A 27,061-nucleotide genomic window follows, 5' to 3' on the forward strand; every position below is an offset into this window, starting at 1 on the left:
ATAGCCAGGTCATGGAAGCAACCTAAATGCCCATATACAGATGAATGGATAAAGAAGTTGTGGTACATATATACAATGGAATATTACTCATCCATAAAAAGGAACGAAATTGGGTCGTTTGTAGAGACGTGGATGGATCTAGAGACTGTCATACAGAGTGAAGTAAGTCAGAAAGAGAAAAATAAATATCGTACATTAACGCATGTATGTGGAACCTAGAAAAATGGTACAGATGAACCGGTTTGCAGGGCAGAAATAGAGAAACATATGTAGAGAACAAACGTATGGACACCAAGGGGGAAAAGTGGCAGACTGGGGGGGTGGTGTGAAGAATTTGGAGATTGCGATTGACTAATATGTATAAAATGGATAAATAATAAGAACCTGCTGTATAAAAAAATAAATAAAATTCTAAAATTCAAAAAAAAAAAGAGTGACTAGAATGGAATCTGATCTTGACATTCATAATAAAATTTCAGTGTTATAAGACTTCATTAGTCTTCTAGTACACTACCATCCCCATTGTATAGGCAAAACATTAAAACTCAAAAGTTAGGTGACTCTTCCAGTGTTCCAAAATTTGTCAGGGATGAATATAAGGCTAGAACTCAGATTCCATGAGTAGTTCATAACAGGTGAGAAGGCAAACTTGTTAAATTTGAGTGATATGAAGCAGAGTGAGTAGAATAGGTTAAGAAAGTAGTTAGAAATAAAGTTGGCTAGGAATTCCACTTATTGTGAATAAATAAGCTGCACAAAATATGAATCTGTTAATATACAGTTAGTATACATGCATATAGATAATGTGAGTGTTGTAAGAGACACAGCACAGTACCATCTATTAGCAGCATGCCATGTTCTAAGAAGAAAGTATGTTTGTGTTTCCACAGAATTACAGCATGTGGGAGCTCCAAGCTATTCTCTCATTTCATTGTACATTGCCTAAAACCATAATTTGCTATGTGGGTTTTAATAACTTGATGAAAACTGTAGAAAGGCTAGAGACAGGCAAAAAGTAGATCAAAGTATTAGGAAATAGATACATAAAAGTTTTTAAATTATGTTGTCTAGAGAGAGCAAAATGGAATATAGCTATATATTTTTAAAGGACAAGAAGTTTAAGTCACAGGAGGAGAGATTTCAGTTAGACACAAAATAACACTTCCTGCCAGAAGAGATTTTTAGAGAAATTTTGTCCTTTTCTAAAGGCCTTTTGGACTAGTCATTTTCCAGTTTGGAGTGCCTTAATGAGGTTTCCTGAGTAAAAACTTAACATAGAGTGACAAATCTTAAATTGATTCTGTTCTAAATATTCATTGAAAAATATTATTAATATGAAATGTACATTTATTTTAAGCTATTCCTATTCATTGCAGTGATGTTTAGATATATTTGTGTGAAAATCAATCCCTTTCATAGTCATTAAAATCAAAATCCCTTTGAGAGAAAAAATGAAAATGTAATCTAAAACAGTATGGTTTCTTTTAACTGTATTTTTATGCTAAATTATTAATAGAACCAAAGTTTTAAGGGACTTTCCACATACAAAGACAGTTGATTTACAAACTATTGTGAACTTTTATATTTGTTGAAACTTCTGAAGTCTGATAATCACAATGTGTTTATGAAAGTGATGATTAATGTGTTAATTTTTCTGATTATGAAAGTAATATGTATTCATCATGAACGTTTTGGCAGGTAGTCATAAATGTATAAAAAGAAAACTAGCACCCGTAATCTTACTACCTACAAATAACCATTTTGGCTTATTAATTCTTTTTATTTTTTCTAACGCCTTCTTTTCATGTATATGTTCTTGTTATTGTTTAATCAAATTTTGACCCCACTGGTTACACAATTCTTGAATGGGGGAACAGTTGCAAATAATACTGCAGTGAACATTCTTGACTATATAATTTAGTGTAGATTATTACAATTGGGATTGCTGCTTATGAACCATTATATATTAAGGATATTAACTATTGAAATATAAATTTTTTTCAAGATTGCTGTTTATTATTTAATTTTTTAATAAGTAGTCTGATCTGTCTACTTTCTTTGCAGCTTGTAACATTGCTATTATGCTTAGAAAGAAATTCTTCCCAATGCCACTAGCAGCTGAATACTCATGTGTATTTTCCCTAGATATTACTTACTTCATTTTTCACATACTACGTATTAGTCCTTCTAGACCAAATATATACATTTATTTTGATATATCACATAAGATAAGGAACTAATATTAATTTTTTCTAAATGGTTAATTTCCCAGTCTTATTTATTGATAATTTTTTTCTCAATACTAATGTATAATGTAATTTTTATCTTACTAAAGCCTTTTGGACTCAATTTTCTTCCTTTGTATTTTTCTGTCCTTATTCCAGTACCATACCATTTTTAAGTATTTTAGCCATTAAATGTTTAAAAAGCTAGTGGGACCCGCCTTCCTTCATTATTCCTCTTTTTCAAAAATTTCCGTGGTTTTATTTTCATATCAATTAATATTTCTCGTGAAGATTGGAATCACTTTTCTAACTTTTTTGTAAAACGGAAACCTCAAAGGAGTTTTGATTCAAAATGCATTAAATACGAAAATTTATTTTAGAAAAATTAACTTCAGAGCTAGAAGTATGTTTCTTAACGTCTTTCTCGTGTCATTCAGTAAAGTTTTAGTTATTTTTCCTTCAATTGACTCCACTTATTTTTCTTGTTAAGTTTATTCCTTACAAATTTTCATTATGTTATTTATATTATGAAAAATATATTTTATTATTTCATTATTGGTTTGGTTTGTAAGATATCTGTAGACTTCTGTTATATTTATGTTGCACATTTTATATTTAGTGAACTTTGTTTAATCCTAATTTTTCAGCTATTACTTTGGACTCTTCTGGGTAGTGTTTATCCTGTATATCTTCCTCATCCTCTTTATTTAATTACATTTAATTGATTTTCCTTCTGACTTTGAATAATACCAATAATAGGCATCATTTCATCTTACAGTTCTTTGATGTTAAGGGTGTATCATTTATAATTGACCAAGACTTTATTGGCTGTTTTATGAGAAATTGATATTGAAATTCATCTAATGCTTTTTGGGCATCTGTTAAGATTATTCAGTGCTTCTTCTGTTACCTATTGATATGATATATAACGATACTACCTAATATAAACCCTTCTTTTATTCCTAGAATGAATGTCTTCTTCATGTCAAGATCTGTAATCTTTTAGCATACTGTTGGTTTCTATTTTCAAGTATATTTTTTAGGATCTTTGCATCTATATTCATAAGTGAACATGGTCTGTAATTTTCTTTTTTTGTGCTGTCTTTGTCAAGTTTTGATATCTGGGTTAGACCAGCTTCGTAAATGAATTGGAACTCTTTCCCTAATTTCCTGTGCTCTGGAACAGTTTATATAGTTAGGGAATTATTTGTTCTTGAAAATTTTAAAAAACTCAACTATAATACCATCTAGGCCTGGAGCCTTTGTTGGAGGTAATTCTTTGACAATTTTTGGGGTTTTTTTTTTTCTGGTTAGATTTTTACTTCGTTAGTCAGTTTTGGTAACTGGTTTTTCCTGGAATTCATTCAGATTTTCAAATATATTGGCATAACATTATATATACTATTCTCTCACAAATTGAATATTTTCTTTATCTGTTATATTCTTTTTTATATTTCTAGTTTTATTCATTTGAATTTTCCTCTTTTTTTTCAAAGTATATTTAGCTGTAGTTTATTTTTATTGGTTTTCTTTTAAAAAAACTAAGATTGATAAGTCAGTTTTATTTTTTTTTTGCCTGATGTCTCATTTTTAGGTGTCTATTTTTGTTATCCTGATTTTCTCAGGTTTTTTCCTTATTAAATGGAATGCTTACTTTGTTTTCATTCTTTTCATATTTAAGATAAAAAAGACGGCACCATTACAATGGAGAAGCATATGAGGATGATGAACATCATCCTCGGGGGGGTGTTCCTGGTCAGACCTCCTAATAGGGCCAGTGAATAACACTCACCATTGGCATTTTATTTGCAGTAGTGATTGAGTGAAGGACTGTAATCATAATATGCTCACTACTTGCTACTGTTTGTTTTAATATTCCACTATAGTAGTGTTTTAAAAGTTAAATGAAGAATAAACTTGAATATAAAACCTCAAAAAAAAAAAATCTCCGAATTGGATCTTTATTTTTAATTCCACTTTCATTCCTCCGCTATACACGGCCTGGTAGTCAACATTCTACACGACTCTCTTTCCATTCAGAAGAGCCATCTTTATATCTATGAATTTGCCTCTTATAGTTCTGGCTGTATTCCTTAGTTATGAATATGATTGCCTTTATTTTCTAATATACCTTTATTTTCTAATAGTGTGCAATTATAGCCTTGATTTCTTCTTTGACCCAAAATAGTTGAGTGGTTTTTTTAACTTTTCACGTGCTTGAGGGAGTTGAGGTTTTTTTCCATTTTGTTTTGCACTTTATTAATTCCTAGTTTTATTATATTATAGTCAAAGAATGTGGCTCATTCAATTTTTGATTTTTTTATAATCATTGAGGTTTACTTTCAGGCTAACATTATCAATTTTTATAAATATGTCTGGACATTCTCTTTATTTGCACCGTATATTGATAAGCACTGAATCCAGTTACTGTAATTTTCAGATCCTTTGAATTCTGCAACAAGTCCTTACTCTTTTGTCTGTTTAATTAGTTTAGCATGAATACTGTGTTAATCTCTTACAAAAATGATATTTCTCACAGTTCCTTATGGTATTTTTAATGGGTTTTGCTGCACAGGTCTTGGGGCTGTTAGACAAAAAACATTCATGATTGTATATCTTTATGATAGTTAAAGCCTATTGTCAACAACAAAAAAATGATCCTCTGTCGTATTAAATGTATTTTGTCTTAAATTCTCCTTTGATTCCAATATTTGTAACCCATTCTGGATATCTGTCTAATATAAGTGTATAGTTTTCCATCCTTTTATTTTTACCATTTATGTCATTTTGTTTTAGGCAGTTTACATTATTATGTTTCTAAAGTTTTTAATCTAAAATCGTCTCTGGTCTTAAAATCTGACCGATAGAAGAAGCTGGTGGAATGAACCAGTCTCAGAACTCTGGTGTTTGCAAACACTTAGCAACAGAGACAGCAGCAGCCACAGTTCCTGCTGTTTTTTCCTGCTGCATGCTAGAGAAACACAAGCATTAATCCTAAGTGGATTTCTTACTAAATAATATGTAGCCTGTTTTAGCATTCCTGAAAATCTGTTTGCTTTCATTCTCGGTAGAATCACAAATGTTCAGATTTATAAACTTGACAACTTTGGCTGCAGTGTTTCCTGGGACACAAATGTTCTCTCCAGATCCTTTTTTTTTTTTTAATCTATGTAATATTTTAAGGAATATGATTATTTTGCTTTTTATTTTTTTTAATTAAAAAAATTTGTTATATTTTTATTTTTGGCTGTGTTGGGTCTTTGTTGCTGCATGCGGCCTTTCTCTAGTTGCGGCGAGCGGGGGATACTCTGTGTTGCAGTGCACGGGCTTCTCGTTGCGGTGGCTTCTCTTGTTGTGGAGCATGGGCTCTAGGTAGCACAGGCGCAGACTTCAGTATTTGTGGCACGCGGGCTCAGTTGCTGTGGCTCGCGGGCTCTAGAGCGCAAGCTCAGTAGTTGTGGTGCACGGGCTTAGTTGCTTCGCGGCATGTGGGATCTTCCAGGACCAGGGCTCGAATCCATGTCCCTTGCATTGGCAGGCGGATTCTTAACCACTGCGCCACCAGGGAATTCCCTGTTTTGCTTTTTAGTTTGTGCATGGTCATTGATTTTGTATGTGTGATACTTTAGTGCTTACCCATCTAAGTTTGTAACTTCTGTTGTATTAATCAATGTAAGTTAAATTCTTAGGACAACCTTGAAGGTAGAAATAGATTCTAGTAACATATTTGTGGGGTTTTTTAAATTTATTTATTTATTTATTTTTGGCTGTGTTGGGTCTTAATTTCTGTGCGAGGGCTTTCTCTAGTTGCAGCAAGCGGGGGCCACTCTTCATCACAGTGCGCGGGCCTCTCACTATCACGGCCTCTCTTGTTGCGGAGCACAGGCTCCAGACGCGCAGGCTCAGTAGTTGTGGCTCACGGGCCTAGTTGCTCCGCGGCATGTGGGATCTTCCCAGACCAGGGCTCGAACCCGTGTCCCCTGCATTGGCACGCAGATTCTCAGCCACTGCGCCACCAGGGAAGCCCAATATTTGTTTTAAGAGCTTTAAAATAGTGAATATTTCATGAGTTAAATGACATATAAATGTTTTACAGCAACCTATAATCTAGGTCAGACCTAAACATGTGTAGAATTTATAAATTTCTTAAATATATATTGTTTAATGTTACATCACCTGTATGAAATAAATGGAAGCAGATATTATTCCTGCTTTATGGATGATGTTCTTATGATTCAGAAGTGAATTGTTCTGGACAAATCTGAAATCAGGTTTTCTGACTTCAAAGCTGGGCTTTTTTTACATTAATCCCTATTACCTCTAGAAACTTGTCCCAAATGCTATCCTTTTTCTTTTTTTATAAATTTATTTATTTATTTATTTAATTTATTTGGCTGTGTTGGGTCTTCATTGCTGCGTGCAGGCTTTCTCTAGTTGTGGCACATGGGGGCTACTCTTTGTTGTGGTGTGTGGGCTTCTCATTGCGGTGGCTTCTCTTGTTGCGGAGCACAGGCTCTAGGTGCGCGAGCTTCAGTAGTTGTGGCTCGCAGGCTCTAGAGCGCAGTCTCAGTAGTTGTTGCGCATGGGCTTAGTTGCTCCATGGCATGTGGGATCTTCCTGGACCAGGGCTCGAACCTGTGTCCCCTGCATTGGCAAGCAGATTCTTAACCACTGCGCCACCACGGAAGTCCCTGCTATTCTTTTTAAAATTTAAAATTTTGGAGTAGCATTTGCCAAGCCTTAATTGTATTTTAAATATATATAACTAATTGGAAATAGTAAACTAAACCTTAAAAGTGATCAATTTTGGTGTTACTAACTTTTCGTTCATATTTGATAGTTAAATATGTATACTAAATATGCTTAAGATGTAAATTGGTTTAAGATTTTTACCATTTAAATTTACATTAATATTTGTAGTCTGAATTGTTACCCTAAATACATTGTCTAGCCTTTAAATTATTACTTTTCAGGTAAGTTTTTTTTCACACTTCCTTGGTGTGGCCTGTTCACAGAGGTCCTTATCCTAGTTTTCTCTTTTCTCTGTGTTTCCTTTGACTTGATTCTCAAGGAGCTAGTTGATAATCTGTCTTTCCCTCACCTTCTCTATGTTTCTGACCACTGGTACTTTCACAGAGCGCTCATTTACTCTCATCTTTCCCTCCTCAACTCTTTACAATAATCATAGGAAGAGCAGTAACAGCACAGTGGAGAATAAAGCTGGAATTGTAAATATTATATCAGGAAAGGAACTAGTTCTGTTATTTGACCCATTTGTAGAGAAAACTGACTGACTTGTCCAAAATTACACCAACTGTACTAAACATATGTTATAGTCATAACTGGAACTACAAACCAAGTCTCCTAATTTAAAATCAGTCCTTTCCAATACCCCCACCCGTGTAAACTGCATGTTCATGAGCCCAGCTGTTCCATATCTTGAATCTTTCAGTTATCAATCCATCACTGCTCTTACTACCTTAACTTTTTTGTCTGCCACCAACATGATATGTTGCAATTGATAGGCACTGAGTACTTTTCTTTTAGCTAATGCTATTAAGACTTCAACATTACTACTCCTGAGGACAAATTAAAATAAATTATTAAAAATAAATTAATTTGAGTGCATTAATTCACTGAGCATTATATGCACACAATCCCTGCTCTCAAATAGGAGAAACAGACCAGTAAGTAAACAGGTGCAAAGAAAGAGTTACTATCGTTCAACTTGGTGAATTGAAGGCAGACATCACAGAAGAGATGACTTCTATAAAAACTGAGAAGTTTACCAAGCAGACTAGGGATTGAGAAGGGTGTTCTAGGTGGAAGGTGCAATACGTAATGCATGGAGGCTTATAATCAGAGTTCAGGAGAAGATGTCAGAGAGCAGGCAGAGTTAGACTACTTCCATGGCCAGGTCATGCAGGGTCACTGAAAACTTAATAAAAACAAACATTGGCAGAAAGTGAGAAACTGTAAGGTTAAGGAGAGAATTGGTATTTAGGAGTTAGGAACAGGAGGAACAAGAGCCCTCCAGAAATGAAGAGGAATTTAAAAGAGAAGCAAGAAAGCATGTTGTGTTATAATGTGAGAAAAGAGATTATTCTGAGAAGGGAATTTGCTCCAGTCTCCTGTGCGTCAGGCAGCTCAAGTAAGAGGAAGACAAGAAAGAAAGTCAGTTAATAGCCTATTGGAATCTGTTGCCAGAGCAGTTTCCATATCGTATTAGGGAATGAAGCCTGATTTCAATGTCATGAAAGGTAAATAGGTGGGAAGTAAAGAACTTGAGTAGAGACTCATTTTTAAAGGGTTAGAGAAAGAAAAAGTAGTTAGAAGTAGAGACGTGAGGTAGTGAGAACAGATTTTTTTTTTTTTTTAGTCTCATCCATTAGGGATCAAGTTAATTTGCATATAGCAACATGCAATGAGCAGTAGCTGCAACAAGAAGAAGGAATTCAATTTTCCTTTTTCCAGCTCTGTAATGTTAGCAGGGATCCAGGCTTCTAAGTCCCCACTCCACCACCCATAATCCTTAGTCTGGTTTTACTTGTTGCGTCCAAAACGAGCTACTATGGCTGATGGGAAAACTAAGCGACTTAGAATTCAGATGCATTATGGAAGGGAGGAAAAGGTTGAAAAATCACTGATTTATGTTACTTATTTAAAACTAATCATCCTGTCTTCTTGGTTTTCTAAATTACCATTTAAATAGAGTGTTTTTTTCCTCTTCCCAAATAGATACTTTAAAAAAAGAAAACCTTGCACTAAGCCTTGCTTATAATAAAACTACATTTCATTTATTTTTATTTGTGGTAAAATATACACATAAAATTTACCATCATAACCATTTTTAAGTTCATAGTTTGATGGTACTGAGTACATTCACATTGTTGTGCTACCACACCACCATACATCCAAGGAACTCTTTTCTTCTTGCAAAACTGCAACTCTGTATCTATCAAACAATAACCCCCCGTTCCCTCCTCCCTCCTCCCTGAGCACCTGGCAACCACCATTCTACTTTTCTGTCTCTATGAATTTGACTATTCTAAGTATTACCTCATATAAGCCAAATCATATGGTATTCTCCTTTTGTGAATAGCTTATTTCACTCAGCATAATGTCCTCAAGGTTCATCCATGTAGTAGCATGTATCAGAATATTCCATTATATGTATTCACAGTTTTGTTTATCCATTCTTCTGTTGATGGATACTTAGCTTGCTTCTACCTTTTGGCTGTGATGAATAATGCTTCTATGAACATGGGTGTACAGATATCTCTTCAGGACCTACTTTCAATTATTTGGGGTATATGTCCAAAAGCAGAATTGCTTAATCATATGGTCATTCTATTTTAATTTTATGAGGAACTATCATAATGTTTTTCATAATGACTATACCATTTTACAACCTCACCAGCAATGTACAAGGTTCTCCATATCCTTGTCAATGCTTATTATTTTCTGGGGGTTTTGATAGTGGCCATTTTAGTGGGTGTGAGGTGGTATCTCATCGTGGGTTTTTTTTTTTTAACTTCTTATTTTATATTGGAGTATAGCCGATTAACAATGTTGTGATAGTTTCAGGTGCACAGCAAAGCATCTCAGCCAAACACATACATGTTACCATTCTCCCCCAAACTCGCCTCCCATCCAGGCTGCCATATAACATTGAGCAGAGATCCCTGTGCTATACAGTAGGTCCTTGTTAGTTATCCATTTTAAATAAAGCAGTGTGTACATGTTGATCCCAAACTCCCTAACTATCCCTTCCTCCCACCCTTCCCCCCTGGTAACCATTAGTTCATTCTCTAAGTCTGTGAGTCTGTTTCTGTTTTGTAAATGAGTTCATTCATATTGTTTCTTTTTAGATTCTGCATATAAGGGATATCATATGATATCTCTCTTTCTCTGACTTACTTCACTCAGTATGAATATCTCTGGGTCCATCCATGTTGCTACAAATGGCATTATTTCATTCTGTTTAATGGCTGAGTAATATTTCATTGTATATATATACCACATCTTCTTTATCCATTCCTCTGTCAATGGACATTTAGTTTGCTTTCATGTCTTGGCTATTGTAAACAGTGCTGCAGTGAACACTGGGGTGCATGTATCCTTTCGGACCATGTTTTTCTCTGGATATATGCCCAGGAGTAGGATTCCAAGGTCATATGGTAGCTCTATTTTTAGTTTTTTAAGGAACCTCCATACTGTTATCCATAGTGGCTGTACCAATTTACATTCCCACCAACAGTGTAGGATGGATCCCTTCTCTCCACACCCTCTCCAGCGTTTATTGTTTCTGGATTTTTTGATGATAGCCATTTTGACTCGTGTGAGGTGATATCTCATTGTAGTTTTGGTTTGCATTTCTCAGATAATTAGCGGCGTTGAACATCTTTTCATGTGCCTCTTGGCCATCTGTATGTCTTCTTTGGAGAAATGCCTATTTAGATCTTTTGCCCATTTTTCCATTGGGCTGTTTGTTTTGCTGATATTAAGCCACATGAGCTGTGTGTAAATTTTGGAGACTAATCCCTTGTCGGTCACATCATTTGCAAATATTTTCTCCCAATCTGTGGCTTGTCTTTTCGTTTTGTTTATGGCTTCCTTTGCTATGCAAAAGTTTTTGAGTTTAATTAGGTCCCATTTGTTTATTTTTGGTTTTATTTCCATTATCCTGGGAGATGGATCAAAAAAGGTATCACTGCAATTTATGTCAGAGTGGTCTGCCTATGTTTTCCTCTAGGAGTTTTATAGTGTCCAGTCTCACATTTAGGTCTTTAATCCATTTTGAGCTTATTTTTATGTATGGTATTAAAGAATGATCTAATTTTATTTTTTTTTATGTAGCTGTCCAGTTTTCCCAGTGCCATTTGTTGAAGAGACTCTCTTGCCCCCACTGTGTAGTCTTTCCTCCTTTGTTGTAGATTAATTGACCATAGGTGCATAGGTTTATTTCTGGGCTTTCTATCATGTTCCATTGATCTGTATTTCTGTTTTTGTGCCAGTACCATACTGCCTTGATGACTGTATCTTTGTAGTATAGTCTGAAGTCAGGGAGCCTGATTCCTCAGGCTCCGTTTTTCTTTCTCAAGATTGCTTTGGCTATTTGGGATCTTGTGTCTCCAGACAAATTTTAGGATTTTTTTGTTCTAGTTCTGTGAAAAATGCCATTGGTAATTTGATAGGGATTGCATTGAATCTGTAGATTGCCTTTGGTAGTATAGTCATTTTGACAATATTGATTCTTCCAGTCCGTCAACATGGTATATCTTTCCATCTGTTGGTGTTGTCTTCGATTTCATTCATCATCATCTTATAGTTTTCGGAGTACAGGTCTTTTACCTCTGTAGGTAGGTTTATTCCTAGGTATTTTGTTCTTTTTAATGCCATGGTAAATGGGATTGTTTCTTGAATTTCTCTTTCTGATCTTTCATTGTTAGTGTATAGAAATGCAGCATATTTCTCTGTATTAGTTTTGATATCTGCAATTTTTATCATAAATGGGTGCTGAATTTTGTCAAAAGCTTCTTCTGCATATATTGAGATGATCATATGGTTTTTATTCTTCAATTTGTTGATACGGTGTATCACACTGAATGATTAGTGGATTTTGAAAAATACTTTCATCCCTGGGAGAAATCCCACTTGATCATGGTGTATGATCCTTTTAATGTATTGTTGGATTCAGATTGCTAGTATTTTGCTGAGGATTTTTGCATCTATGTTCATCAGTGATATTGGCCTGTAATTTTCTTTTTTTGTGGCATCTTTGTCTGGTTTTGGTGTCAGGGTGATGGTGACCTCATAGAATGAGTTTGGGAGTGTTCCTCCCGCTGCAATTTTTTGGAAGAGTTTCAGAAGGATAGGTGTTAGCGCTTCTCTAAATGTTTGATAGAATTCGCCTGTGAAGCCATCTGGTCCTGGACTTTTGTTTGTTGGAAGATTTTTAATCACAGTTTCAATTTCAGTGCTTGTGATTGGTCTGTTTATATTTTCTATTTCTTCCTGGTTCAGTCTCGGAAGGTTGTGCATTTCTAAGACTTTGTCCATTTCTTCCAGGTTGTCCATTTTATTGGCAAAGAGTTGCTTGTAGTAATCTCTCATGATCCTTTGTATTTCTGTGGTGTCAGCTGTAACTTCTCCTTTTTCATTTCTAATTTTATTGATTTGAGTCTTCTCCCTTTTTTCCCTGATGAGTCTGGCTAAAGGTTTATCAATTTTATTTTTCTTTTTCAAAGAACCAGCTTTTAGTTTCATTGATCTTTGCTATCGTTTTCTTTGTCTCTGTTTCATTTATTTCTGCTCTGATCTTTATAATTTCTTTCCTTGTGCTAACTTTAGGTTTTGTTTGTTCTTTCTCTAGTTGCTTTAGGTATAAGGTTAGGTTGTTTATTTGAGATTTTTCTTGTTTCCTGTTGTAAGACTGTATTGCTATAAACTTCTCTCTTAGAACTGCTTTTGCTGCATCCCGTAGGTTTTGGATCATTGTGCTTTCGTTTTCACTTGTCTCTAGGTAGTTTTTGATTTCCTCTTTGATTTCTTCAGTGGTGCATTGGTTGTTTCGTAGCATTACTGTTTAACCTCCACGTGTTTGTGTTTTTTATAATTTTTTTCTTGTAGTTTATTTCTAAACTCATAGCATTGTGATTCAGAAAAAATGCATGATATGATTTCAGTTTTCTTAAATTTACCAAAGCTCACCTTGTGGCCCAGCATGTGGTCAATCCTGGAGAATGTTCCGCGTGCACTTGAGAATAATGTGTATTCTGCTGCTTTTGGATGGAATGCTCTATAAATATCAATTAAGTCCATCTGGTCTAATGTGTTATTTAAGGCCTGTGTTTCCTTATTGATTTTCTGTCTGGATGATCTGTCCATTGATGCAAATGGGATGTTAAAGTCCCCTACTATTGTTGTGTTACTGTCGATTTCTCCCTTTATGGTTGTTAGTATTTGCCTTATGTATTAAGGTGCTCCTGTGTTGGGTGCATATACATTTACAACTGTTATATCGTCTTCTTGGATTGATCCCTTGGTCATTATATAGTGTCCTTCTTTGTCTCTTATAACAGTCTTTACTTTAAAGTCTATTTTGTGTGATATGAGTATTACTACTCCAGCTTTCTTTTGATTTCCATTTGCATGGGATACCTTCTTCCATTTTTTCATTATGGTTTTGATTTACATTTCCTGAATGATTAGTGGTATTGAGCATGTTTTCATATGTTTATTGGCCTTTTGTATATCTTCTTTGGAGAAATGTATTCAAGTTCTTTTGCCCATTTATGCATTGGGTTGTTTGTTTTTATGTTGTTGAGTTGTAGGAGTTCCTTATATATCCTGAATATTAACCTCTTATGAGATATTTACATTAATTTGTTTTTAATTCTGCAAATAATATACAATATGTGTTCATTATAACAAATTAACAGTCTGAAAATATAACATCAAATTAAAACCTTTGTTTATTCCCCCCTTCATCCCACTATCCTCTTGAGATTTAAATATTCCTAACAGCTTTAGCTTTCTGTTCTTTTTTTCTGTACATGAGTCCTGTCAGTTATTCATACAGTTTTTTATTTAAAATGAAACTATACTGTAAATGTTGTTCTTACTTTTATCACTAAGCAATATATCTTAGGTAGCTCTCCTTGTCTATATATGTAGAGGTATTACATTCTTTTTTTTTTTACTGCTGCACAGTATTTCATAATATAAATGTTCCATTGTGTGTGTGTGTGTGTGTGTGTGTGTGTGTGTGTGTGTGTGTTTATACCCTCTGTTGATGGACGTTTAGGTAGTTCCTGATTTTTTCTACTATTAAAAAAATGCTCAACAGCCTTGAATTAAGTATCTTTGCACTTGTATGAAAGTAACACTGAAGTATAAACTGTGATTGACTCTTGAACATTGCAGGGGTTAGGAGTGCTGACCCCAAGCAGCCATAAATCCACTATAAATTTACACTTGGTCCTTCATATCCTTGGTTCTACATCTGTGAATTCAACCATCCAAGGATAGTATAGTACTGTAGTAGTATTTATTTTAAAAATTCTGCATGTAAGTGGACCCCTGCAGTTCAGCTTCAGGTTGTTCAAAGATTAGTGGTTCTTGGAATTGTTAGATCAAAAGCTACAGTTTATCGGGCTTCCCTGGTGGCGCAGTGGTTGAGAGTCTGCCTGCTAATGCAGGGGACACGGGTTCGAGCCCTGGCCTGGGAAGATCCCACATGCCGCGGAGCGGCTGGGCCCGTGAGCCACGGCTGCTGAGCCTGCGCGTCTGGAGTCTGTGCTCCGCAACGAGAGAGGCCCGCGCATCGCGATGAAGAGTGGCCCCCGCTTGCCACGACTGGAGAGGGCCCTCGCACAGAGGCGAGGACCCAACACAGCCAGGATCGGTCAGTCAATCAATCAATCAAACGTGCGCATCTGATTCAAGATCCTCATTAAAAAAAAAAAACAAAAAAAAAAAAAAAAAAAGCTACAGTTTATCCATTCTAATTTAATTTTTGAATGATTACATTCACATGATGATAAATCATAAAGCATAAAAAATATACAAGGAAGAAATTCCATCTCATCTTTGTCTTTCAGCCACCCATTTTCTAAACCTATAGACAGCAACTCATATTACAGTAAGTCACCTATATACGAACCTTCAAATTGCAAACTATCAAAGATGCAAACATGCGTTTGCATGTCCAGTCACGTAAGTTAGTTCACGTGTCTGGCATATATTGTCATGTGCATGCATCCTCCACAAGTAGTTGTGCTTTTATGTACTTTACAGTACTGGATAGAGTACAGTAAGTAGTACAGTATCTTTATTTCAAGCCCAGGATGTTCAGAAGCAGGCATAAAAGCAACAGTGGTGTAGCTGGTACTTTTCAAGGTACTGTACTGTAAGATTAAAAATGTTTTCTTTATTTTTTGTGTTTGTTTTTTATGTATTATTTGTGTGAAAAGTATTATAAGCCTATTACAGTACAGTACTATACAGCCGATTGTGTTAGTTGGGTACCTAGGCTAACTTCGTTGGGCTCACAAAGAAATTAAACTTACGAATGCATTCTCGGAACGGAACTCGTTCCTATGTAGGGGACTTACCGTAGTTTCTTTTCTGTCATTCCAGCAATATTTTGTAATACTGTACAGGTAAGCAGTATTACATATTTTTGTTTCCTCTTTCTTTACATGCTATCTACATGGTTTTTTGCTTTGCATTTGTTCACCCAGCAACATATCCTGAGATCTTTCCATAACAGAACATTAATTATTAATCATTTTACTATACTGGCATACCTCATTTTATTGTGCTTTGCTATATTGTGCTTCATAGATACTACAGTTTTTACAAATGAAAGTTTGTGGCAACCCTGCCTTAAGCAAGTCTGTTGACACCATTCTTCCAGCAGCATTTGCTTACTTCATGTCTCTGTGTCACATTTTGGTTAATTCTCACAGAATTTCAAGCTTTTTCATCATTATTATTCTTCTTATGATGATCAGTGATCTTTGATGTTACTACTGTGCCTCATTGAAGGCTCAGGTGACAGCATTTATTAGCAGTAGTGTTTTTTAATTAAGGTATGTACGTTGTTTTTTAGATGTAATGCTATTGGACACTTAATAGACTACAGTACAGTGTAAACATAGTTTTGTTATGCACTGGGAAACCAAAAACTTCATATGACCTGCTTTATATCGTGTGATATTCGCTTTATTGCGGTGGTCTGGAACCCAACCAGAAATATCTCTGAGGTATGCCTGTATAATTATTATAACTAAATAATTATAATTAAATAATCATAATTAATCTTAATTATGAATCGCCTCATCTCATTCTATCATATGAATCATTATGTATATTTAGACTTCAATTGATGGACATCTAGATTGTTTCTAGCCTTTTGGTAATACTGACAGTGCTGCCGTCAATGAACACACACATATATCAGTAAAACAAATTCCAATACATGAAATTACTAAGGATTTGTGTTTTTGTAATTTGGATAGACGTCATCTAACACATAGAGATGCACATTTTTTTTGGTCTTCATTTCCTGCATTTCTCTGCTTCTGAATTTTTATTGTTAGTTTATTATTTTTTTTTTAAATCTTCTTTCATGTTGGAGATTTTCTTAAACACGTCCAGTGCTCTTTGTTATCTTCATATTTTGAAAGGCAAGCCAGAGCTCGTCTGCTGTTGGGCTTTACTTTTAGGTGCCCAAGCTTTATTTTGAGAGATTTCCAAATGTCTATATGTTCTCCAGGTGTCTCTCTGTTCTTCAGAAGGATTCTTCCAAACTTCTGCTTAGGAAGCACCACTGGCTACTGGTAATCGTTCTGGACCTTGGGCAGGGAAGGGAGAAATGGACTATTCTGTTAGCAGACTTTTAACAAATCTGCACTGCATTCCCCTTTCCCCTCCCCACTACCACCCAGACTGGCTTGAGATTTCTACCTCACCTTTTGCTTTCTCTTGACTATCACTCACTCCTTTTAAATATCTCTGAAGGGTTAAGTTATTCTGACCCCTGTTACTCTGTGCCTTGGGGAGGTGGGAGGATTTATTCCTTATATTAACTTTTTTTTAAGCATGTGATCTGTCCATTACATTTAACCAGAATTTTTCTTCCCTTACTTTGGCATATGACAATGTAATGCAGCATATGATTATGTAACTATCTCAAGTTTTCTGGTCTTCCAGATTAATCTTAAATCCCCATAGGAACCTAGCACCTAGGAATCACTTTAACAGTGTAAATAACTATCCTGACAGCCTAAGGCAGAGTAACTTTTAGATCTCTAAGAAGTTTCTTTCAGTAGAAGTGGACCATACATTAACTTCCTCATGTCTCATTCACTCTGCAACTCACCATATTCTGTCTTCATTAAAATTTTGGGGGCAGAAGTTATTACATTTTCTAATAATCCAAGTCTGTGAATTTGATGAGATAATATAGAAAAATATTTTAAATGTATGCTTAAAAATATTAACTTTATTAATTGTATTGTTTGTGTGCATTACATTCTCTCCCGCAACTCTCTGGAAGAAACTAATCAGTCAACATGAAATCCCTGCATGTCTCTGGGAGCATATACCCTATTAACTTTATCTCCTACACACACACCCTGGCTCCACCCCACCACCCGTCCATTCTCCCTTCCTCCATGGCACCCTACCAACTATAAGCAGCAGTACTATTGAATTTCTAAAAACTTTAAAATTGAGTTGGGTGTGTAGGTTAAAAAACTGTTTACTGAAAGTAAATGAGTTTATAACAAGTCTTTGCTTTCCCAGCTCTTAGCACCTCTTCCCTGAGTGTACTGTTTCATCTAGTAGCCAGACTCGACATGACCAGCATATACCTAAAATGCACCTGTCCTCTCTTTCTGAGAGTTCATAGATATCCTGGAAAGGAGAGAGAAATTATATATAAAATTGTCACTCCAGAGTAGTTTGGCTAAAAATTGCAGTCACCTGGGGTGCTTTCAAAACAAGTCTGTTTCTCACCCCTGTCTCCCCAGATAGTCCAGTTTAATTCATATGAGGTACAGCTGGGCATTAGGAATTTTAAATGCTTACCAGGTGTTCTTACTTTGAGGCCAAAGTTGACATGTACTGCTTTAGAGTACTGGTTCTCAACTGAAGGTCGTTTTGCCCGCCAGGAGACATTTTTGGTTGTCACAACTGGGGTGTATTACAGGACACCTATTAATTCAGGTGAAGGCTAGGTGTGCTACATAGGGGCTACTTAACCATTTTTATTTTACTGTTAGATTTGCCTTTGTGTTTAGGTTATATTGTTTAAATTGAAGAGTAAAGGGTACTCTGATTTTTCAAAAGCCTTTAACAAGGTAACGTGCCTGGATATTTTTGTTTTTGTTTTTTACTGGATCACTTGGCTGAAGGATAGGGAAGTAAAAATGAGGGGAAACAAATAACATCTTTAAAGGAGAAGTACAAACAGCAGGGTAGTCCTCCGTGGGCCATGTAAGAAGAAAGGCAGTTTACGCTGAGCTCTATCAGGTCAAGAATGCCAACAGTATATTAACTGTAGGAACAGTCCTAAGGCATATAAGTTGGCAGAAAAATCCACATAAGCATATTTAATCAGGAAACTTCACTGTGGGCAGAAGTAAGTGTATTTAAGAAAATAACCTGTATCACAGGAAGAGGATTTTCAGCTACCTTTTTTTTTTTTTTTAATTTTATTTATTTATTTTATTTATGGCTGTGTTGGGTCTTCGTTTCTGTGCCAGGGCTTTCTCCAGCTGTGGCAAGCGGGGGCCACTCTTCATCGCGGTGCGCGGGCCTCTCACTATCGTGGCCTCTCTTGTTGCGGAGCACAGGCTCCAGACGCGCAGGCTCAGTAATTGTGGCTCACGGGCCCAGTTGCTCCGCGGCATGTGGGATCTTCCCAGACCAGGGCTCGAACCCGTCTCCCCTGCATTGGCAGGCAGACTCCCAACCACTGCGCCACCAGGGAAGCCCCTCAGCTACCTTTTATAAATGGCTCAGGAAGATCTTCATACATTATATCCTGGAAAGAGTAGCCTAATGTTGTGCCATGGCCAGAAAGATCAATCATAGTGGGTACCATCAGAAAGAAAACAGAATTAGAGAACAAATATTTCACCCTTTCACAAAACCATGATGCTGCCAGGTAACGCAGCCTGAAATTTGCCAAGTAGACACTATACGTCCTACATGAATTCATAGTGTTGGGAATATCCTTACTCTTTTAGATCTCTTAAGCTTCTATTCAGTACTGTCATCCTCTACCCTGAAGAACTGCTTTGTGTTCAGGGCAATTTCTCCTCCAGCTTCTATTATCAAAATTTTCAAATGTAACAGAAATGTTGAAAGAATAATGTAGGAATATGCACATATTCTCCACCTAGATTCAACAGTTTTTTTCCTGTACCATATGAAAGTAAGTTTTGGATATGATACTTTTAAGAGTAAGAACAATCCCTTTTATAACCATAATACCTTTATCACATCTGGGAAAATTAACAATCCTCTAATCCATCTATTACCAGGTTTGGAGCTATTTTAAATGTAGAAAAACATTTTTATCATATTTGGAGTCTGTGTTAAGTTTTAATGACTTGAGAACAGTGGAGCCTTACTTATGCAGATGTGATTGGCTGGCTTATATCTCAGCAAAGGAGTCACTTCCACTCCCCAGTGTTTTATTTATTTATTTGTTTTTACTCCCCAGTCTTAAACCATATGATTCAGATTCACACAGTAGTAACGTCTCATTTTACTGCATATTATAGACTAAGACAGTTATTCACAGGTAGACAAAACTATACATTTTTGTTTTGTTTATGAGCTTTTATATTTTGAGATATGTCACATAAAATTCACTTTTAAATTGCACAATTCTGTGGGTGTTAGTATATTTACAAGGTCGTGCATCAGTCACGTCTAATGCTAGAATATTTTCGTTACTTCCCCAAAACCCCATTATCCATTGGTGGTAACTACCCATTTTTCCTTCCTCCCAGGCCCTAGCAACAAATAATCTTTCTGTATGAATTTGCCTATTCTGGACATTTCATATAAATGGGTTCATATATTTTGTGGCCTTTCCTGTCTGGCTTCTTTCAGTTGACATAGTTTTCAAGGTGTATCTATGTTGTATCATATATCAGTACTTCATTCTCTTTTATGGCCAAATAATATTCCATTGTATGAATATACCACATTTTGTTTATCCATCCATCACTTAATGAACATTTGAGCTGTTTACACTTTTTGGTATTATAAATAAGGCTGCTGTGAACATTTGTCTATAAGTCTTTATATGGCATGTGTTTTCTTTTCTCTTGGGCGTATATCTAGAAGTGGAATTTCTGGATCATATTGTAATTCTATGTTTAACTTTTTGAAGAATTACCAAACTGTATTCCAGAATGGCTGCACCATTTACATTCGTATCAACCATGTATGAAGGTTGCATTTCTCTACATCCTCACCAACACTTGTCTGCCTTTTATAGTATAGCCATTCTAGTACATATGAAGTAGTAGTTCATGGTTTTGATTTGCATTTCCCTGATGACTGATGATATTGAACATCTTTTCATGTGCTTATTGGCTATTTGTATATTTCCTTTGGAGAAATATTTATTCTTTTCCCATTTTTGTTGTTTGTCTTTTTATTATTTAGTTATAAGTGCTCTATATTTATTCAGGATAATAGATCCTTATTAGGTATATTATGATTTGCAGGTATTTCTCCCACTCTTTGGGCTTTCCTCATTGTTTTGATAGTGTCATCTGATGAACAAAAACTTAATTTTGATGAAATCCAATTTATTTTTTCTTTGGTTGCTTGTGCTTTTAGGTATCATATCTAAGAAACTGTTGCCTAACTGTTGCAGATTTACACTATGTGTATAATTATAAGAGTTTTATAATTTTAGCTCAGGCATTTGGGTCTTTGCATTTTGAGTTACTATTTGTACATGGTGGGAAGTAGGTACCCAAATTCATTCTTCTGTACATGGATATCCAATATCCGATTGTCACAGCATCATTTATTGAAAAGACTACTTCTTCCCCATTGAATGGTCTTGGCACCCTTGTGGAAAATCAATTGACCATACGTATAAGGGCTTACTTCTGGACTCTGAATTCTGTTCCATTGCTTTATGTATCTTTCTTTGTGCTAGCATTATGATGTATTGATTACTTTAGCTTTGTAGTAATTTTTGAAATTGGGAAGATTATTTTGACTCTTCTGGATCCCTTGAATTTCCATATGGATTTTAGCATCAGCTTGTCAGTTTCTGTAAGGAAGACAGTTGGAATTTTCATAAAGATTGCATTGAATCTGTGCATCAATTTGGGAGTATTGTCATCTTAACAGTATTACTTATTTCAACCCATGAACATAGAATATATTTCCATTTTCTTAGGTCTTTAATTTTTTAAGAAATGTTTTATAGTTTTCATATATACATCTTATACTTCTGTTAAGTTTATTCCTGGCTTTCTTTTTTTAATGATGTTGTAAATGGAGTTAATTTTTAATTTCATTTTTGATTGTCGCTAGTTTATAGAAGTAAGACTAATTTTTATATGTTGGTCTTGTATCCTGCAGTCTTGCTGAACTAGTTTATTAGCTCTGATAATAGTTTTTTTTTTTAGTACATTCCATAGGATTTTCTGCATATAATATGTCATCTGAAAATAGAGATACTTTTACCTCTTCCTTTCTAATCTGGCTTTTATTCCACTTTCTTGTCTAATTGCTCTGCTAGAATCACCAGTTCAGTGCTGAATAGAAATGATGAGCCCAGTCTGAAGGGGGAAGTCTTTAGCATTTCATCATTAACTATGATAGCTATGGGTTTTCCATAGATTATCTTTTTACATGTGAGGAACTTACATTCTATTACCAGATTGTTGGATGTTAAAATTTGTCAAATGCTTTTTATGCATCTATTCAGATAATCGTGTCAGATTTTTTTCTTATGCAATTAATACAGTGTATTATGTTATTGATTGATTTTTGTATGTTGAATCTGTCTGGTATTCCTGGGATAAATCACACTTAGTCACGATGTATTATTCTTTATATATGCTGACAGACTCAGTTTGCTAATATTTTGTTAAGGGTTTTTACATCTATAATCATAAGGGGTATTGGTCTGTATTTTTCTTTCTTTGATATCTTTGTCTAGCTTTGGAATCAGGTAAGATTGGCCTTACAGAATGAGTTTGGAAGTATTCCTCTTCTGTTTTTATGCAGGACTTTATGAAGGATTGGTGTTAATCTTTAACTATTTGGTAGAATTCACCAGTGACACCATCTAGTCTTGGGCTTTTCTTTGTGGGTACTTTTAAAATTCAGTTAAATTCATTTAAATTAAATTTAATTCAGTCTCTTTTCAGATTGTCTTACTCTTTTTTGAGTCCACTTTGGTAGTTTGTGTCTTTCTAGGAATTTGTCTATTCATGTAGGTTATTCAGTTTGTTGGCATACAGTTTTTCATGGTATTCTCGAACAGTCCCTTTTATTTCTGTAAGGTTGGTCATAATATCCCTGTTTTATTCCTGATTTTAGTTGAGCCTTCTCTCTTTTTTTATTTTGGTCTGTTTAGCTAAAGATTTATCAGCTTTGTTGATCTTTTTCAAAGAATCAACTATTGGCTTCATTAAATTTTTTCTATTGTTTTCCTCTTTCCTGTTTCATTTATTTCCACTCTAATCCATATTATTCCTCTCTTCTGCCTGCTTTGGATTTGGTTTCCTCTTACTTTTCTAGTTTCTTAACATGAAAAATTATTCATTTGAGACCTTTCTTCTTTTTTAATGTAGGCATATGCACCTATAAATTTTCCTCTAAACACTGCTTTCACTACATCCCATAAGTATTGGAATGTTGTGCCTTCATTTTTATTCTTCTCAATGTATTTTCTAATTTCTCTTTTTATTTCTTCTTTGACGCATTTGTAATTTCCACATATTTATGAATTTCCAATTTCCTTCAGTTATTGATTTCTAATTCCATTCCATTATAGTTGAAGAAAATACTTTGTATGATTTCATTCCTTTTAAATGTATTGAGACTTGTTTTATAGCCTAACATGATCTAACTTGGAGAATATTCCATGTACACTTGAGAAGAATGTACATTCTGTTGTTGGGTGGTGGAGCGTTCTATAGATGTCTACTGTTTCTATTTGGTTTATACTGTTGTTTGTTGTATATTTCCTTATATATCTTCTGCTTAGTTCTATTACTGAAAGTGGAGTATTAAAATCTCCAATTATTATTGTTAAATTTTCTGCTTCTCTCTTCATTTCTGTCCATTTTTGTTTTATGTATTTTGAGCTCTGTTGTTCGGTACATAACAGGTTATGATTGTTATATCTTCTTGATGTTGACCCATTTATCATGAAATGATAACTTTCTTTGTCTCTAGTAACAATTTTTGTCAAAGTCTTTTTCTCTGATATTAAAATTGGCATTTCAGTTCTCTTTTGGTTACTTTTGGCATGCTGCATCTTTTTCTGTTTTTTTACTTTCAACCTATATGTGTCTTTGAATGTAAAATATATATGTAGTATGTAAATGACATGTAGTTTGATCATATATTATTCTAAATCCGTTCTGCCTGTCCCTGCCTCTTCATTGGGAAGTTTAATCCATTTACATTTAATGTAACTACTGATAATATTTACATTTGCCATTTTTGTATTTGTTTTCTATATGTTTTATGTCTGTTCCTCAATTCCGTCATTACTGACTTGTTTTGTGATAAATGGGCATTTTCTAATAAACCATTTTAAACCCCTTCATATTTCTTTTACTATAGTTGTATATTTTAAATTATTTTCTTCTGTGGCTGTCCTGGAGATTACAGTTAACACTTATTCGGATTAAAACCACCTTTATTTCAAAAATATATAAAAACTTTTGCTCCTATATATCTCTGTTATCTTCCCCACCCCCATTCATCTTATACATTGTGTACCCATTCAACACAGATTTATATTTGGTGCTTTATGTAGTTATCTTTTAGATCAGATAGGAGAATAAAGGAGTTACAAACAAAAAATACATTTAGACTGTATTTTATATTTACCTATGTAGTTACCTTTAACGGTGTTCTTTATTTCTTAATGTGCATTTGAATTACTGTTTACTGTCCTTTCATTTAAGCCTAAATGACTCCCTATAGGACCAGTCTGCTACTGCTGAATTCTCTCATATTTTTGTCTGTCCATTGAAGTCTCTACTCAGTTCACTTAATAGTCAGCTGTTGATTGGACAGAGATTTCCGTAAACATCTTAAACCAATAAATCAGTCTTTGCCAGAGGGCTCTGTGTGCATGTTGGGGTACACCATAAACACTCAAGCAATTGACAGCTCTTCCTTACCCTTCACTTCCTGCTTTTTTGGAGCCTCAAGTTTAGCAAAAGGTTAGAGCTTAGGGACTTCTTGGGTCTTGAATTGCACATAACTCTTTGCATGTGCATGGCTTTTTAGATTCCCAGGAGTATGTTGGAGCTTTTCAAAGCTTCTTTGGACATCTTACTTCCCAGCTTTGCCTTTTAAGCTTTTTGGTTAGTCTATTGTTTGCCCTAATTGATAGCCACTGTCTCAGGCTGTCGCGAAGTTAAGATACTTGCCTATAATTTTTTTTAACAACTTCTTTTCCCCATCCTTCCACCCCGACAAAGGAGAAAGCTTTTCACAGTGGGCAAGTTCCAACACAGGTCAAATACAACCAGTAGGTGGGGTCTACCTAGGATCCACCACACAAGACAAATAATGAGTCTTTGGGATGAGGCTTTAAGAGAGCTCTAGCTGTGTTATATTTCTTCTGGTGGCCACCAGAACTAGGAATACGGGCTGTTACTTTTCAAGGCTACTGCTGAAGAATGGGGTATTTTATGGAGAAGTGAATCTTAATGGTCCTTACTATGCAATTTTCATTGATGTTTCACCAAAACTATAAAATTGAAATTCATGAATGTTAAAGGACCAGAAATGGTATATGCAGTTCTGAGTGCCACACTTCATTGAAGTTAACTGAAATGATACAGCAAATGGAATAGCCGTTTCAAACATAAGAAATAAAATTGTTCAGCCTAGAAGATGAAGACCTCTATACTTTCTTTAAAAGTCTACAGTCATAAACTATGAAAAAGACTCATTCTAAATTATATTTAATATTAACCATTGCTACAGAATAAAGTTCAACACCTTTATTTTTCAGAGGAAGGCAGAATTATATGGTAGAGAAAGATTAGACTTTGGAACTAGCCACATCGAAGTTTGAGACTAAAGTGTACTGGGGTTTGTAGCCATAGGCAGGTCCTTAATGTCAGTTGCTTTCTATCCCTTTGTGAAATGTAAAGATACTATACTGTTTTTATTAAGGTTTAATTAAAACCATGTACATATAATGTTTGTCAGAATGCCTAGAACATAGTAAGCCCTCAATATGTGGCAGCAGTTGTTACTCAAACTCTCCCACAATCCAACATTTTGGCCTACCTGGTGTAATCCTTATTTTGTATAAACTTCTTCCCCCTCCTTTTTTCCCACCATTCATCCTACACCTTAGCTATTTTGAACTTACTGAGATTTCAGAAACACACCCTCCTCTTCTCAGTTTTTGTTCACACTCCTCTACACGAATCACCCCCTCCCACACTAACACCCATATGATTAAATCTGCTTGTTTTTTAAGGCCCAATTTAAATCCACTTTCTCCATATACCATTTTATCCTCAATGACCTAAGTTAAAATTACTCTCTACTCTTTGATCACATGACATCTTTTTTGTGTCTCTCTTACCATTTATTTACAGTGTTTCATGTAACTTTCATTGAGGTGTAACATACACATAGAAAAGTACACACCTTGTAAGTGTATAACTTGATAAATCTTCACGCAGTGAGTATGCATGTATTACTAGCTTCCAGATCAAGAAACTGAGCATCGCCATTATCCCAGAGGCCCCTTGTGTCCTCTTCCAGTCACTACCATTCCCACCACCTCCACCCCACCCTTGCCAAGAGCAACTGCTCTCCTGGCTTCTAAACACCGTGGATTAGCTTTGCTTGTTTTAGAACATTATATGAATGAAATTATACAATGATCAACATTTTGTAAGATTCAAGCATTTTGCTTTCTGTAGTTTTGGTTCATTCGTTCCAATTGCTGTTTAGTATTCTGTTTATGAACATATACCACAATTTCTTTTTCCATTCTACTGTGTATGGACATTAGGGTTTTTTCCCATTTGGGTTTTAATTTGCATTTCCTTGATGACTAAATAAAGTTGACTGATTTTTTAATATGTTTTTTTGGCCAATCGGATATCCTTTTTCATGAAGGACCTATTTAAGTCTTTGTTTTTCTCTCCTGTATAATCATTAAAGGCAGGTAAATATATCACACTCATCATTAACTGCTGACAGTTTCTAGAAGAATGCCATACTGTATACATCATAGCTTTATATATTTATTGATTTGAGACTTTATGCAGCAGATTAAATTGGGAACTGATCGATGTTCTTCAGAAGGAAGATGTTGCACTGCCACCAGTTAACAAATATGTATTGAATACCCATTGTATAAAACTCTGCTTGGCTCATGGGTGATAGAAGAACCATTCACTAATGATCTTGCAAGTCATCTTTACTTCTCTATTCTTTAGTTTCTTCATCTATAACACGGTGTGAATACACAAGATGATGTTGGAGTTTGTTGGGGGGTTTTTAAATGTAGACAACCTTGTTCCTATCTGAATTTATCATTTTACTAAAATTATTTCAGAAATGTTTGAAACTATTGAAGAAAAATTGTAGTATAATTGGATTTGAGTGGAAACTCAAAGAACAGAAATGGTTTATCAGGAATTAATTGACTCAAGGCCCACTGCTTCAGTATTTTTGTTCATTCTTAATCTGTATGCAGAAACTACATTCATATAATCTGAACATTTTATATGAGGTTAATTTAAAACAAAGAAAAACTGAGACAATCTAGAAGTGAAAGTAAGCATACCAGTATAGTTTGCACTATATACAGAGAGGTATTTTTTTTAATTAAAAAAATATACAATCCAAATTGAGCAAAAGGATAATTGTTTTAAATGGCTCTTTTATAAGCAATAGTGAGAAATCAAGTCTTTTTTAAGAAATAATAAAACCAGAAATATTTACTTTTTATTATTAAAAAGTTGACACAAATTTCTTTTTAAAATATTGAGGATTTATCAGTGACTACCCCTGAGGTTTATATTCTTTCACTAGTAATTTTAAAACTTTACAATAAGATC

At 34.9% G+C, this 27,061-nt stretch overlaps 1 protein-coding gene across 6 annotated transcripts in view; it reads left to right on the top strand.

The window, feature by feature from the left end:
- The window catches only part of RFX7 (regulatory factor X7), a 160,932-nt gene that overhangs the window by 93,174 nt on the left and 40,697 nt on the right, over positions 1-27,061 (top strand). The window lies entirely within an intron of this gene.

Source organism: Balaenoptera acutorostrata, chromosome 3 (assembly GCF_949987535.1).
Source record: "Balaenoptera acutorostrata chromosome 3, mBalAcu1.1, whole genome shotgun sequence".
NCBI classification, from domain to species: Eukaryota; Metazoa; Chordata; class Mammalia; order Artiodactyla; family Balaenopteridae; genus Balaenoptera; species Balaenoptera acutorostrata.